General features: G+C 47.2%; 1 long non-coding RNA gene across 2 annotated transcripts in view; it reads left to right on the top strand.

Annotated features, from left to right (window-relative positions):
* Nucleotides 1-15,146: 15,146 nt before the first annotated feature.
* Nucleotides 15,147-15,613, top strand: part of LOC144824691 (uncharacterized) — a 164,537-nt gene continuing 164,070 nt past the window's right edge. For both annotated transcript variants that reach the window (XR_013609061.1, XR_013609062.1), the window contains exon 1: nt 15,147-15,283. This is a non-coding gene — a long non-coding RNA (uncharacterized LOC144824691). The remainder of the gene's footprint in view (nt 15,284-15,613) is intronic.

Below are 15,613 nucleotides of genomic sequence, written 5' to 3'. Positions count from 1 at the left end.
CGCATGTGTACATTCCCTGCCTTTCACCTACCACTTGCTTCACCCCTTACTGCTTGCCCCAGGGGTGCCCTAGTGGTAGTGAATCGTCCCCTCAGGATTCGCCAGTGGTTTAGAAAGGCCTAAGTATAAATGCAATTGCGTACCCACATACCTGCAATGGCAGGCTTGATATGTTTAAAAATATCAGGTAAGCACCACTTCCTAACATGTGTAGGAATGACGTGGACACTTTCCCACTGTATTTACATTGGGAAAGTGCCCAGAGCCCCAAGGCCACTACAAGAGAATTTAAAAAAACATGAGAAAAACGCAAAAGGTTTAGGGAAATACTTCCTCTAACATGTCAGGTCTAACACCCGTAAATAGTGATCACCCTCCTTTCTGTTTATGATTTCACAAGATCCATTTTGTTGGAATAAAGTAAAATGTTGCATGATGTTCATTCTGCTGCCCTTGGCATTTTGGTGAATCAACATTCATGCATGTAAACTATCTCATAGATCTGTGAGATGTGTCAGTGTAGTTCTCCTAGTTCCTAGTCTGTAGCAACATTTAGTCCTACTTCTATTGCCTTTCCCAGTATTTTGCTTTGGAATTCTGATCAGCCAATTCCACCCACATCCTGTTGCACATACAGACCGTAATCATACCTGCACCATCCATGTCCGGTACAGATGGAACAAAGATCCCCAGTCGTGTTGGACTGACACACCAATTTAAAACAGGAGAGTCTATTAAGTAAGTCTCCTGGCAGGCTACAGAGAGCAAGCATTGGCAAAGCAAATAGGTCTCGCCTATGTGAGAGCTGTTGACTTTGCCAATGTCTTTTAGCCATTTTGTTGCGCAGCATGGGTACTGTGTAGCATGGATAAAAGTTATTAAAAAGCGCTTTGACGTGGCCAGCGCTGGCTTCATCATTATACTTTTTTTAATCTTATGGCAGGAGGACAGCTAGAAGGTGGAAGGGAGGGAATGGGCAACCGCAAGTTTCTATTTCTTTGACCTTCTAAAACAAAATATCATGAATGTAGGCAATCATTTTACTTTGTGATTAGCATAGACACAGTTCAGTGCAGGAGATTTAACAATGTGCTGGTAAAGAAAGCCTCAAGACGCTCACATCAGTCCATCATCTTAAAAGACTAAAGTTTATGATTTAAAAACAGTGTGCAGCTGATAGCATAACGTTTCAACTTTTACCATACTATTCTGGGAACCTGTCAGTGCATTGTAAGATGTACTTACCGCTTTCCACATGACACAGACAGACTAATGTTAACCATGAAGATCTCTCTGTTCAGACTCCCCACATATTTCATCGCAACTCCAGAAATCTCTGGCAAGCCACAAGCAAATATATCCCAAACTGCAGAAAACCTAATTCATCAAGAAAAAATATGAACAACAAGAGGGAGTTTGGGAGGGAATGGACAACAAGACTGTGAAAAAGCCCTATGACACAGCCAGCACTTTCCAGCTCATAGTGCTTTTTTTTCCAATGGCAGACGGGGGTGGGGGGGACTACACAGACAATGGGAGGTTGGGATGGGAGTGTGGGACAAAAACTGTATCCCAAAATGTAATCACCACAAAATTTACATCATTCAGTTCTCCCACAATTTATTGTCCTATTAATTTGTTATTGTATGTTTTCTTTTATTGAAATGCCTTTTACCCGCTTAACCACGGCAGCAATTCCGCCGCAGTGCGGCGGTTTAGCAGAGTGTGTGGGGCCACGTCGGCCAAAGAGACGTGCGCAGCACTACGGAGGTAGAGCTTACGCCGGCTGTTGGCCGACGAACGCATGGAAGGGGATGAGATGTTTTTAAAGTAAAAAGTAATGGGGCCCACTCAAGGATTGAGTTCTAGATTAATACAAAGTTAAAGGGTTTTATTACCCAAATAAAAAATGAGTGGTACAGAGTCAATGCCATTAAGGACCTCAGATGCAAAATTATACAAACTATGTAAAATCTGAAAATATTCTATGTCTAAATGAGCAGTAAATCAGAATGAATATAGGCAGCATCCCTAGTAGAACAAAAGAGTATAAGGAAAATATCTGGCTCATCCCCAAAATCAAGGAGTTCTTAAACACAACTCTTGCATAGAAAATTAGTAACATGACAAAACAATTGTTGTGTGACCAGAAGTATCAGTTCTTCAGCAAATCAAAACACAATAATAAGTGAGTCATTACCTCAACACATAAGCACAATTCCAATTCTTTAAAAAGCTATTCAACAGCTAATGCCATCTGAAGATGTTCAAACACATACGAAACATTCAATAATAAACATTTCAGCAAATAGTGATCACAGCTGAAGTCCCTTGACAAACGTTACAAGTCATTGGGAACAGGGTAAAGTTCATCAAGAACAATAGAATCATAATAATGGAAATCAACTACTGCATGTTGTAGAAAAAGGGGTCAGGCAGATCAGGTCGATTACCCCTTTTCAAGGTTTGCCCGGCGTTAGCCGCTTCTCACCCAACTCACGGTTACCAAATAAAGAGGCAGGCGCTGGAGACTGGAAGGAAACAGGAGTTTATTTCCGACGGAGCAGAACACATCAGATCGGACAACGAGGTATCGTTTCGAGGTGCTCTAACCGCATCTCTGAGGCCTGGCCTCTTATACAGAGTTTTATGGCTTTATTACATTTGTGACATCCGTGGTATTGCTTTGAAGTACGGAAAAGGCATCTTTGGAATCCCCGGTTCAGGCCCGTTCCCACACATATCTACAGTAGGAGTCCCCACCCCTAATCAGGATAACAGTTCAGTGATGGCCGGTCTTTGTTCAGCAGTTCTTCTTAGGTGCTGACGTTTTCTGTCGTGGCCAGGGTCGAGGAGACCTTCTTACAGTGGTGTGCGTGCAGCCAGTGTTGTTTCCTCTCCACTCGAAGAGCCGTCCGGGTGGTGATCAGTACTTGCCAGGAGCCCGTCCACCGGGGTTCCAGACTCTTTGCCCGTTGGAAATTTCGGATCAGCACATAATCCCCCGGTTGGATATCGTGACCCGGACCCCTGGAAGCATCGGGGATGGCCTGCTGCACCTGCTGATGTATGACAGACAACGTTTTAGTCAATTTGCACAAGTAATCAGACAGTAGGACGTCCGGGACGTCGTGAATGGAGGTCGGTTTAGGGGCAGTCCAGAGGTTCATCGGTCGCCCAAATACAACCTCGTAGGGGTTCAAATGGTGCTTAGTGGGAGTGGAGCGCATCGATAGCAATGCCAGTGGGAGGGCATCTGGCCATTTAAGTCCTGTGGTGGCCACTATCTTCGACAGTTTTAGTTTCAGTGTGGCGTTGTGTCGCTCAACGAGGCCTGCAGATTGGGGGTGAAAGACTGCATGAAACCTCTGTTTTACACCCAACCCTTTCAAGATTAGTTGGATAACTTCAGCTATGAAGTGGGGGCCATTGTCGCTCCATAGAATTCGACAAAGACCGTAGCGAGGGAAAAACTCTTTCAGTAGTACCTTGGCAGTGGTCATGGCAGTGTTATCACGGGTTGGATAGGCTTCTACCCATTTGCTGAAGGCACACACAATGACTAATACATACTTCAGGCTTTGGCATCTTTCTAGTTGGATGTAGTCCATCTGGAGGACCTCAAAAGGATGGTCGGGGACCCCAAACCCTCCCCGGGGTACCACAGTTCCTTTCCCAGGGTTGTGTTGCAGGCAGATAAGGCATTGCTGGACCAGGCGTCTGGCTGAGTCGGGGATTTTGTCGTTGTGCCAGACCTTGGAGATGAGTTCGATCATGGGGGCAGATCCTATGTGTGCAGGGGAGTGAGCCATAGTCAGTATGGGGATCAGGTATGAATTGGGTAGCAACCATTTGTTAGTGTCCTTTGTCCGCCAGCAGCCTTCATCGTCTTTCAATCCCACCCATGTCCATTCAGTCAATTCGTGTGGTGAGCTGGCCATCTGGATGTCCCTAATCGTTTACCTAGCGTCAGTCCATTTTTCTGCTTGTGACCTGGTCACATACATGCGCGTCGTCGTCCTATTCTCAGCTGTGGTTCGGGCAGTGATGTCGGCCAGCGCGTTTCCCTGTCCGACTAAGTCTGTCACCTTCCTGTGTGCCTGGCATTTGATTACAGCTAATCGTTTGGGGAGGAGAACTGCTTCAATCAGGGCGGAGACTAGATCTCCGTGGAGGATGGGCGTGCCGTGGGACGTCAGGAATCCCCTTTCTCTCCACAAGAGTCCAAAATGGTGAACCACTCCGAAGGCGTACTGGCTGTCCATGTAAATGTTTGCCGCAGTCCCTGTCGCTATAATACATGCTCGTGTGAGGGCAATCAGTTCTGCCGCCTGTGCGGATCGTTGCGTGATGCGGGCGTTTTCAACTACAGTTCGGGCTGTGGTAACTGCATAGGCAGCTGAGGTGGTGCCGTCGGGGAGATTTATGCAAGAGCCGTCTACCCATAGCTCTCCGTCAGGGTCTGTGAAGGCGGTGTCTCGGAGGTCAACTCTACTCCTAGTCTGTTCGTCTGTGAGGGTCACACAGTCATGTATAGGGGGGACATTTGGGTCATTTTCGGGCAGAGGCAACAAGGTGGCTGGGTTCAGTGTGGTGCATCTTTTCAGCGTGATGTGGGGTGCAAGCAGAGTCAGTTCGTATCCGGTCAGTCGTGCGCTAGTCAGGTGTTGCGTCTTAGTCTGGTTTAGGAGGGTGTCAACAGCATGGGGCACTAATACCGTGAGGGAATTCGAGAGTACGATCCCCTCACTTTGTCGGATAGAGACAGCAGCGGCAGCTACGGCTGGAAGGCAGGCAGGCAAGGCTCTCGCTACGGGGTCAAGGGTGGCAGAGAAATAGGCACATGGTTGTTGCTTGGGGCCAATAGTTTGAGTCAGGACAGACAAAGCGCACCCCTCCCTTTCGTGAGTGTAGAGAGAGAAGGGCTTGGTGTAATCGGGGGTTCCTAGGACTGGCGCAGAACAAAGGGCGTCTCGAAGTTCTTTGAAGGGAAGATTGGCATTCGGGGGTCCAAGGGAGTGGGAAGGGGACATCTTTGGCTAGTAGGGAAAGTAGTGGCTTTACAATGAGGCTGAAATTTGGCAACCACTGCCGGCAGAAGGAGGTGAGGCCTACCAGGGAGCGGACTTGTTTCTGGGTCTTTGGGACAGGGGTTTCTAGAATGGCCTGAATTTGATCGGGTGTAAGCTTTCTCCCGTCTTTGGACAAGAGGTGGCCTAGGTAGGTGACCTGGGGTTGGCAGAATTGCAACTTCTTCTTGGAGACCTTGTGGCCATTTTCCGCAAGGAAGTGCAAGAGTTGGATGGTGGCTGTGACTGCAAGTGGAGTGGTGTCGGCCGCCAAAAGGATGTCATCGACGTACTGTATCAACACCACTCCCGGTAGTTGAACGGCGTCCAGCTGCCTCTTGAGGGCCTGGCTATAGATGCTGGGACTTTCTGTGTAACCTTGGGGAGCTCTACAAAATCTATATGAGCGGGATTTTAACGTGAAGCCGAAAAGGTAGCGGCTGTCTGGGTGGATGGGGATGGAGAAGAAAGCGTTCTTGGGGTCTATTACAGTGAAGGTGGTGGCTGTGGAAGGAATCAGGGTCAGAATGGTGGCGATATCTGAGACTACGGGGTACTGAGGCACAACTACCTTGTTGACCTCTCGAAGGTCGATGATGAAGCGGTACGCTTTCTCATCTCCCTCGCCCTGCTTCTTCACAATGGGTAGGATAGGGCTGTTGCAAATATTGCTGACTACTTCCTCTACCACTCCTGCCTCTACCAGAGACTGGATTATCATTACCAATGCCTTCTCACCTTCGGGCGATATCCGATACTGTTGGAGTTTTGGGAGTATTGCATCTTGGCGAACAGTTATGCGCACGGGGTCGATCATCATTCGTCCTACGTCAGCGTCAGTTTTAGCCCACAGATACAGAGGTAGAGAGTCAAGTAAGGATGCGTCAGCGTCAGAGATGGAGAGCATGTGTCGTGCGGGATGAGGTCTGAGCAGAGTCGGGTTATCGTACAGAATGACTCGAACTCCGTCCTGTGAACACCTGATAGTAGCTCGGAAATGCTTCAGTAAGTCAAGTCCCATAATGGCATCGGGGGTGTTGGAGGAAAGCAGAAACGTCGTGTCAGTGGGGTTACTGTCCAAGTCGAAGGAAACCGGTGCGGATAAGGGGTAAGTGGAGGGCGTTGCATCAAAGCCTATTGATGTTATGTGTGAGCCAGACAAGGGTGCCCTTGGAATCAGTCGTTTAGATAACGCACTACGTGTCGCGCCAGTGTCTATCAGGAATGGAGACTTCGTACCTAGGACCTTAGCGGTGACATAAGGACCTTGCTGGTCAACATAGAGCTCGGCTGGATCCCTTCCTTGCCCTTGGCAGTCCTATGCAAAGCCGCGGGCATTGTCGCAGTCAGACTGTTGGCACTGATTCTGCCAGGGACGGTCAAACGTGTTCGGTCTGCCAGGTCTGTCATTGTTGGTGTCGTGGGTGTGCCCTCGTCCCTGCCCTCTAGTCCTGGGGCCATTCGTCATGTCCCTCATCTCTTTATTTTTAATCATTTCCAGAAGAACCGGACATTGAGACTTCCAATGGCCAAATCCTTTGCAAAACGCACACTGGTTCTCATCGAGGTCTGTTCGTGGAGCGCCGGGTGTGGGTGTGCGGTCTCTAGGGGGTGGATTTCTAGGGGCATTCGACTGGTAGTTTCCTCTATACTGTTCCCTTCCTGTCGTCACTCCTTGCAATTGAGCAATCATCACTCGTTCTTTCAAGTCCTTTTTCTTTTTCTCAGTCGCCCTATCGTTCTCGTTCTTTTGGTGTTCGTAGTACTGAGCCATCTGAAGGATAGCTGCAGGTTTGGAGGCCCCCCAACTACTCTCGCTCGTCTGTAACTTTTGGGAGACCTCTTGCGATAGACCCTTTACGTAGTTTTGCACGAATAGGTGTTGTCCGGTTGCAGTGGTCCTGTCTTGGCCACTGTAGTCGGAGAACACCGTCTCAAATCGGGAGAAGTATTCTGATACTTCTTCCTGGGGTTTCTGACGGCAAGCCGTGACTATCGACCAGTCTACCTTCTTCTCTGGGATCAATGTCTTTAGCTTCTGAACTATTTTGTCCGGGAGTTCCAGTATGTCTTTTACAGGTTTCTTTCCGGGCTCTCGCTGTCTATCTAGTTCACTGAGTTGATTCCAGGTATGTCCGAACAGATCTGTGTGGTCGGTTTTCCGGATTTGCTTCCACACGTCAGCCGGCAGACATAACCCGAAAAACAAGTCAATGTCCGCTAGAGTCATTATTGTTGAGCCCAAGACTGTACCTAGTTCGGTATAAAATGCTGTCGGGTTCTTTCTTAAATCGGGTAGGGTTTGCCTAAAAGTTAAAATATCTTGCCGATCCCATGGTTGATAAACCCAGTTGTACACAACCCTCCCCTTCGCATCTGCATGGTTGATATCGTCGTTTGTTCCCTGACCTCGCGGGGGAACCCAGTAGGGGGCGGCTTCTCTGATAGGCATCATAGTGTTGGCTACTTCTGATGAGGACCCAGTCGTTTCAGGGACTGTAATCTTAACTTCTGGTTTCTGTTCCGTGAGGTGGCGGAAGACCTTAAGCGTTTGCATGAAGAGGTCCGTCACGTCGTGCTCAGCCTCGTCTCCAACATTGACTTTTCTATACAAAGCTGTCAGTTTAGCAGGACCCTGATTCTGATACCTATCCTCATATGCGTTCAGGGTGTGGTAGCTAAACCGTAAAATGAAATGCCGTCTGTGGCTACCGGCATGTGAATTGTGCATATCTATCGTGTATTCTTCGCTCTCCTTCCGTTCTACCAGTGTCTTTACTATCTTGTCAATTCCATCCCGCTCATCTTTGCTCAATCTATTCAGTCTGGCTGGTGGCTGCTTCCTAGTCTCGAGTTCATCTGATGTCGTTACTAATGCGGCCGGTGCGGAGGCCGTGAGGGCTGGGGTACTAGCTCCAAGGTCATTCTCATTTGCACTCGGAGCTGGCAGGTGCTGTACTAGAGGTTGGGAGGGGGCATAGGGGGGGGCATGTAGATGATAGGAGGACCTAGCAGTAACTCATCGCTCGCCCGTTGTTTGGAGGGCAGCTCAGGGTAGAGCGTAGAGGGGGTCCTAACAGGGCATTGGCCTGCCGACTCAGATTCCTGCTTTTGTCTGCCCTCCTCTCTTTCTTTTATTTCTTCTTCTAGTTTCTTAGCGGTCAGGTGGGCTGCCTTTCGTAACTCTTTTCCTATTCTTGCTTCTTCTCTTTTCTTTCGTTGCTCTGCTTCTTTGCGCCACATACCGAAACTATCAAGCATAGTGGGCGTTGTTTTATTGTTACAAAGGGCTGTTTCCAGCACGCTTATTTTTGCGTCATCGAAGGATCCTATCAGTGGCCACTGACTTTCCTGATCCTTTTTAGTATATTTATGCCATAACTTACTATAAGCTACGGCGACTAGTCCATACTTTAAAAACATATCCTTATTAGGGGTGCCCTCCAGAGGAGCCGGATGATCCACCTCTAATAAGCGGTCCGGGCTGAACCAACTACTGAACAATGGGGAGAAGATAGGCATGACGGGTTACAATGGGGACAAAAGTCTGCACTACCTATCCTTCACTACTTTGCGAAGACTAGACAGAATATTTCTATTCTACAGTATTCGCAAATAGGGAATACCCAAAGAGAGAACCAATTCCAAACAGTCAATGTTCGGACAAACAATCAATCAATCAAATGAGGAATAAAATAGGCGCGACGGGTTACAACGGGGGCAAAAGCCTGCGCTACCTACCCTTTCACTGCTTACAAAGACTAGACAGAATATCTCTATTCCACGTTATTTGTAAGCAGAGAATACCTCCAAAGAACCAATATCGAACAATCAATGTCCGTTCAATCAAACAATCAGTGGCGAGAAAGAAATAGGCACGACGGGTTACAACGGGGGCAAAAGCCTGCATTACCTATTCTTCACTATCTGCAAAGGAGGACAGAATACTTTTATCCTTCCCCGTTTGTAGACAGAATTCTCGAGAATCCTCGAACAAACAATGTTCGGGCAAACAATCAATCAGTGGGGGAGAAAGATAGGCACGACGGATTACAACGGGGGCAAAGGCCTGTGTTACCTACCCTTCACTACCTGCAAAGGAAGAGAGAATACTTTCTATTCCTCTCCGTTTGCAGACAGAGAATCTCCAAGACAACCAACAATTCGGAGAGTAATACTAGTATTTTCCAATCAATCAATCAAATATTTCACAGTTTGTCGTGTTACACGACCTTACCCGGACCGCATGGACAGTTTCCTGTCTTCCGATTCCAGCGCCCGATCGTCCTCTATCTTCTGTCGCGGCACTCCTGATGGTTCCCAGTCAGGACCGTAGATCACTCGAGAGAGGTCTGCTCGGAACCAGTGAAGTTCGGATGATCGGCTGCCAGACGAGGGTCTATCGGGCAGGTGCACTTCCCGATCGTTGCAGTCGTTCACTCCGTCGTCAGGACCTCTCCCACTGGATCCACATGTCGCTGATGGGCCCCACGTTTGGGACGCCAATTGTAGAAAAAGGGGTCAGGCAGATCAGGTCGATTACCCCTTTTCAAGGTTTGCCCGGCGTTAGCCGCTTCTCACCCAACTCACGGTTACCAAATAAAGAGGCAGGCGCTGGAGACTGGAAGGCAGGAAACAGGAGTTTATTTCCGACGGAGCAGAACACATCAGATCGGACAACGAGGTATCGTTTCGAGGTGCTCTAACCGCATCTCTGAGGCCTGGCCTCTTATACACAGTTTTATGGCTTTATTACATTTGTGACATCCGTGGTATTGCTTTGAAGTACGGAAAAGGCATCTTTGGAATCCCCGGTTCAGGCCCGTTCCCACACATATCTACAGTAGGAGTCCCCACCCCTAATCTCAGCATGATGGCTATCGCGCAGCTGGACATTCCGCTGGGAACAGAAATGCGGGCGATCGGTCGGATCTAGGGGTGTGAGGGCATTGATTAATCCCCGCTCCTTTGAAGTGAGGCGAGGTCCTACTGTAGGGGCAATAAACTGCATCTGTTGGGCCAAGTGATGGCCTGGGATCAGGCCGGACAATCGGGCAAGGAGGAAGAGGTTATCAAAGGGCCTGTTTTATGAATGAGATGAAAGAGTGTGGGGGTTCAGCACGGGATGTGGCTCGGAGGCAGGGTGGCGCTGGAGGTGCGTTTAGGGCCCAAGCAGGAGAGACCGGGGGCTGTCAGGGCGCGGGGGGATGCTTGCGAGGCCTGGGAGTGAGGGGGAGAGACGCGCTGGCTATCAGCAGTAGGCAGAGAGGCCATGGCACCTAAAATGGCTGCTGTGCATATTTGTGCGTGAGTCTGAGGAAATGGACAAGATGGCGCAGATGATGTTCAGTTCACAAACTAGATTTCAACAATGTGAGCTTGGCTGTGCCGTGTGGTGCCTGGAGGGAGAGAATGTGTATGGGGTGAGACAAGAGTGAGTGATAGAGATGGTATCTATCTTGTCTAAAATAGGATTTTGCACAGAAAATGTGGCATAACTAAAACACATCTACAAACACATTTCTACACATCATAGAAACACGGCATTTTGTGCCGTGTTTGCATCACAAAAGTGACGCAAATCGAAACAAAATCTTTTTTTAACAAGTTACTTTCCAGCGCAAAACATAACCCAATTTACTTAAAAAAGTAGACAGGGGTTTGTGGCAAAAAAGAGCGCCCATTTTAAATAGGCGCTATGAAGAGGAAATGCCTTCATTTCTCAATAATTCTTTTCTGACTTTGCTTGTGTGCTGCACATAACAGCACACATATAAAGTTGGCTAAGGTTTACAGTTAGTCTATGAATAGTATTTTGCACTGGTAGTGTAGCCTTCCAGTACAAAACCTATGCTAGACTCACACAGACAGCCTTGCACTGTGGTAAAAATGTGTGTGTGGCACACAGCAGCAAATTTCGCCACTGGCACAAGGGAGAGGCGAGGAGAGTGCCATATTTCTGTAAATATGGTGCTCTACTACTCTTTTCTTCTCACGCAATGGAGCACAGCATTCTTGGCTGCTGCACTGTGTTTCCAGAGAGTTTAGTAAATCTGGGCCTTTGTCTCAACTGTAATTATGTTAATTCAGTCTATATATATAAAATCATGTGTAAAAAGACATGTTATTCTTCTTCATTACTGTACAAAATATAAACCTGAAAAAGGATTTAACGAAAGAGATGAAGCAACATGAACAACTGGAGGGTTGGGGTGGGAGGAGAGGGAAAGAAGCAACATGGACAATGCTGGGTAAGAGGGAGAAGAAACAACATGAAAAACTGTGGGTATTAGGGGGAGAAGAAATAATATATATTTTTTACTTTTATCATAGGACGAGCAGCAAAAGGACACGAATCAAGAAGAAGCAATCAGTACTTGGTCCATGCGCCACACAAAAGAAGAAGAAGTGAAGCTGACTTGCCCTGGCCAATTAGTAGCCAGCAAATTAGAGTGACAATGAAGCCAATCAATGCTAAGCAATGGGCAGGTTCCAATATCTCTTGCAAGTGAGAGAGCATGCGTTGTTACAGGCAAGACCTAAAAAGGCCTGCCCTCCACCAGTAGCAGCTTGCTGAGGGAGTGCTGTGGAGTGTGGGGCGGGGTGGGGGAGTAGTGGAGTCCGACATATGACAGACAGTACTAAAGCAAGTAATTAAATAAATAAAGCAATTTACCTTGCGCGCTCTGCATCACCAACTCGGCGCTGAAGCGAGAGCAAGGTAAATTGTTTTATTTATTTAATTACTTACCTTATTTATTTAATTACTTACCTTACTTATTTAATTACTTACCTTACCATTGTATGTCGGACTCCACTACCCCCCTCACCCTGACCCTCCCCTACCCGCAGCACTCCCTCTGTGAACCGCCACTGCCCTCCAGTATAATCTGTAGCTGCAACCATTGCCTGTCCTCCACTGCTCAATGAGATGATGGTAGTCATGCTCAATAAAGGAGTGGGTATGTGGAATGCATGTCACAGTGAGGTTTCAGCACTTGTGTTGTGGGGGCCAGGGCCAAAAAAGTTTTAAAAAACTTGGATCCTCATTATGAGAAATGCGCAGCAGGGGTGCACGCTTTCCTAAGCCATGTTCATCCTAATAAAGACAAAGACCATTTGCTGCTGTAATTCACTAATACTGAAATAAAAAAAACACTAAAAATATTGGAGGCTGGTAGAGCTGTAATAGCAACAGCTTTTGTGGTGTAATTTATATGATATGCTTTGTTTATGTGTGCCACAACTCTGAGCTCCTCCTTGACATGTGTTTCTTTTTTGCTTGGTTATGTGTCTGTTCAGCCATTGCAGCAAAATGTAACTGCTTCTATGCACTAGTAAGGGATGGGAAGGCGAAAGGGGATGCTAGACGTGGCAGTGGCACAGTATCCTTGTGGGAAAGGACATGATCCTGAAAAGCAGCCACTGTGGAATGGCCACGGAGCAAGTAATCTCTGCACACTTCTGTTGTAATACGGTAGAAGCAGCATCTTGTAAGTGGACTCTTATGAGGAACAAAGGAATTTATTTATTAAGATTATGCACCGTTTTGAAGCACAGATGCAGCACAAATCTACACTTTTTTTTTTATTTACTTTCCAGGGCGAAACTTGTTTTTTGCCAGAAATTCACTTGAAAGTAGACCAAAGTAGCGCATAGCACAAATTTGCATTATTTAGCGTCCATGGGTAATTCCATGGGTGGTTCTTGAGCATTCCTATGCAACCACCCATGGTTTTGACGTAAAACCATATCTCCTTACAAAAAGTAGACAGGTTTTGAATAAAAAATAACACCCTTTTGAAATAGGTGTTTTAATGTAGAATGCTATTATTTCTCGTTTTCTTTTCGACTTTCCATGTGTGCTGCACTGTACAACACACTTACAAAGGAGGAATAGATGTAAAGTTAAGTTAATCCAAGCATAGTATTTTGTACTGGAAGGGCATCCTTCAAGTACAAAATCTATACTAGACCTATGTAGACACGTTTGCACTATGATGCAAAGGTGTGTGCCGTGGCGGCAGGTACTTTTAGGAGGGAGGGGGCAGATGGGACACACATGCACATATACACGCTCACTCACACCCATGCATTTACACATGCTTGCACACACACACATCCATTCACAGCACTCACTACAAAATATTTATACATACACGCATGCACACACCAACCATTAATTTTAAAAAACAATTTACACTTACTCGGAGGTTCCAGCAGGGTTGGCACTGCTGCCTTCTCTCATTGGCTGACCTAAGGCTGGCCAATGAGGGGAGGCAGCAGTCCCTTACTCATCACAGAGTGGGATGGGGTCAATTAGAGTTGCAGGCCCCACCCCAATCTGTGACGAGGTGTCACTGATAGACTCACAGCCCTGGGCACTTCAGGGCTTAATACTGAAGCGCCCATGTCCGAGGCAATCAGTGATGCTCCCCTCCTTGTCACGAGGGGAGGGTCCCAAGGACCTTTGATGAGCTGAGGACGTCAAGCTCACAGGAGCTGTGACATCCCTAGTCCAACAAAATTCAACTCAGGAAACTAGGAGTCTGCACATTTAGCGCATGTCTTGGTCCTGGTTGCTTGACCTGAAAATAAAGAGTGTCTATCAGGCTGACCTATGTTGAGCCTGACAGATACTCCTCTTGATGGGCAAAAGGTGAAGGGGTATAGCCCCTCAGCCCATTTGGATGGGCCGCGGCTGGGTGTGTGCGTGGCAACTGGCAACCCGATTGTGCGCCGGCACTAGGAAGAGAGGAGGAAAGTGCCATATCGCTGTAGATAGAACGTTGTTCTGCTCTCCCCTTCTCACGCAATGCAGTGGCTGTAGATAGAACGTTGTTCTGCTCTCCCCTTCTCACGCAATGCAGTGCAGTATTTTTGGCTGCTGCACTGAGTGAGAATTTAATAAATATGCCGAAGGTCATTATCCTAGAATAGGTTTTTAAAGATTCCAGTTTTAATCTAAACAGCATCAGGATGGGGTTAGGGGGAGGGGCAGAGAGGTGAGCAAATGTCTTTAAAAATGTACAGTATTCTGAATATTATATTGTTTTATATTGATTATCATTGTTTGATCTTTAGCGCTTTATACAATAATTATTGGATTTAAGTGCTATAAATAGTGCCTTAATATGAGCCTATTTAATGGTACACATTTTATCAACCTCAGAAGGAAATTAGAAGTGGCCTAGCTCAGATGCAAACTTTTCCTCTGTTGAGCACAATAGAACTCTAAAGCCAGCAATTAAATAAATGAGTCATCTTACATACATGTTATCTCATGCCATCTTATGTTATTTAGCTATGGTAATCTTTAATATGGAAATTCTAGTAACCAATATTATTTACGGTGCTGTAAAGTATGGTAAAAGGTGATAGGATGCCAACGTTCAGCTGAAAGAAGCCCAGCCGTTAGCTGAATGGCCTCCCGTAGAACCAGGAGTGCTGGGCTCTGGTCCTAGTTCCACCACCAGAGTAATGTGTGTGATCTTGGACATATATTTTCATATCTTTCTGCCTCTTCTTCCTTTTCTGTGGAAGCCCCGAGAAAAAGAATAAAACTGTCTGAAATCCAGCTTTAAGTGCTATATGGAAAATGACCGGGTGTTGGTGCTGTGAGTACAATTGAATTGTTCCAGATCACTAGGAACAATGACAATAAAAAGCATTTATCAGACAGGTGCAGCTTTGAAACAAGTCCTGCAAATAAACTGGTTAGAGGTTCATTAAGACATGCACATTTCCTATCAAAGTCACCATATTAAAATGTACAGCAAACACATACTTTTGCAGTGAGGCTGCCTTAATAGATCAGGAATTCAAATGAATTAAATCGGAGTCGAGAGCCGATAGGTGTTCTTGTTTCACCTCCTAACCATATACTGCAAAAGTATATAAATTAGGTGTGTACGTCATATATGGCATATTTGGGACTCAAGGCGCTGCTGTAGGTATTAGTGTTGCTGTTTCTATCCCGCCTGGCTCCTGCAGCGCCCTCTCATGTGGGTATCATGGGCTTGTGCGCGACACCTCCACCACCGGAAATCCCTGTGGGGCAGCGCCCTTCGCCGGACCTTGGCACTACCGGCAGCCCCGTGCCAGGCAAACAACGAGGTGTTCTGGGGAAGGGGCGGTGGAATGTGCCCCGGGACGCCCTGGAATGTGGGCGATGTCGGGAATCCATCCTCGGCGGAAAGATCTCAGATAGCCAGGTATGTCTGTACACGAGCCCGGGGCGAGGGGCACGCCGGGGAGCGGTGAGGCCGGGAGGAGGGCTCCTCCTGTGGAGGAGGGTTAAAGAGACTCCCGTTTCCTGCACGGAGGCGGTTGAACTCTGGAGTCGCGCGCAGGTGTGGCAGGAATACTTGTGCTGTGGCGCAATGTGTACAAAAGGCAGACATGACAGGACGCGCTTACCCAAACAGCCGTTAACATTATTACCACAGTCACTTTCTAAACAGTCGTCTTACACAGACAATAGCGTGCTCTTTAAAACCCGAGAAACACACCTTGCTAATGGGGTGTCACTCCGACATGTCACC

The sequence above is a fragment of the Lissotriton helveticus genome, chromosome 3_1 (assembly GCF_964261635.1).
Source record: "Lissotriton helveticus chromosome 3_1, aLisHel1.1, whole genome shotgun sequence".
Taxonomy (NCBI): Eukaryota; Metazoa; Chordata; class Amphibia; order Caudata; family Salamandridae; genus Lissotriton; species Lissotriton helveticus.
This window is presented reverse-complemented; position numbering and strand designations above follow the sequence as displayed.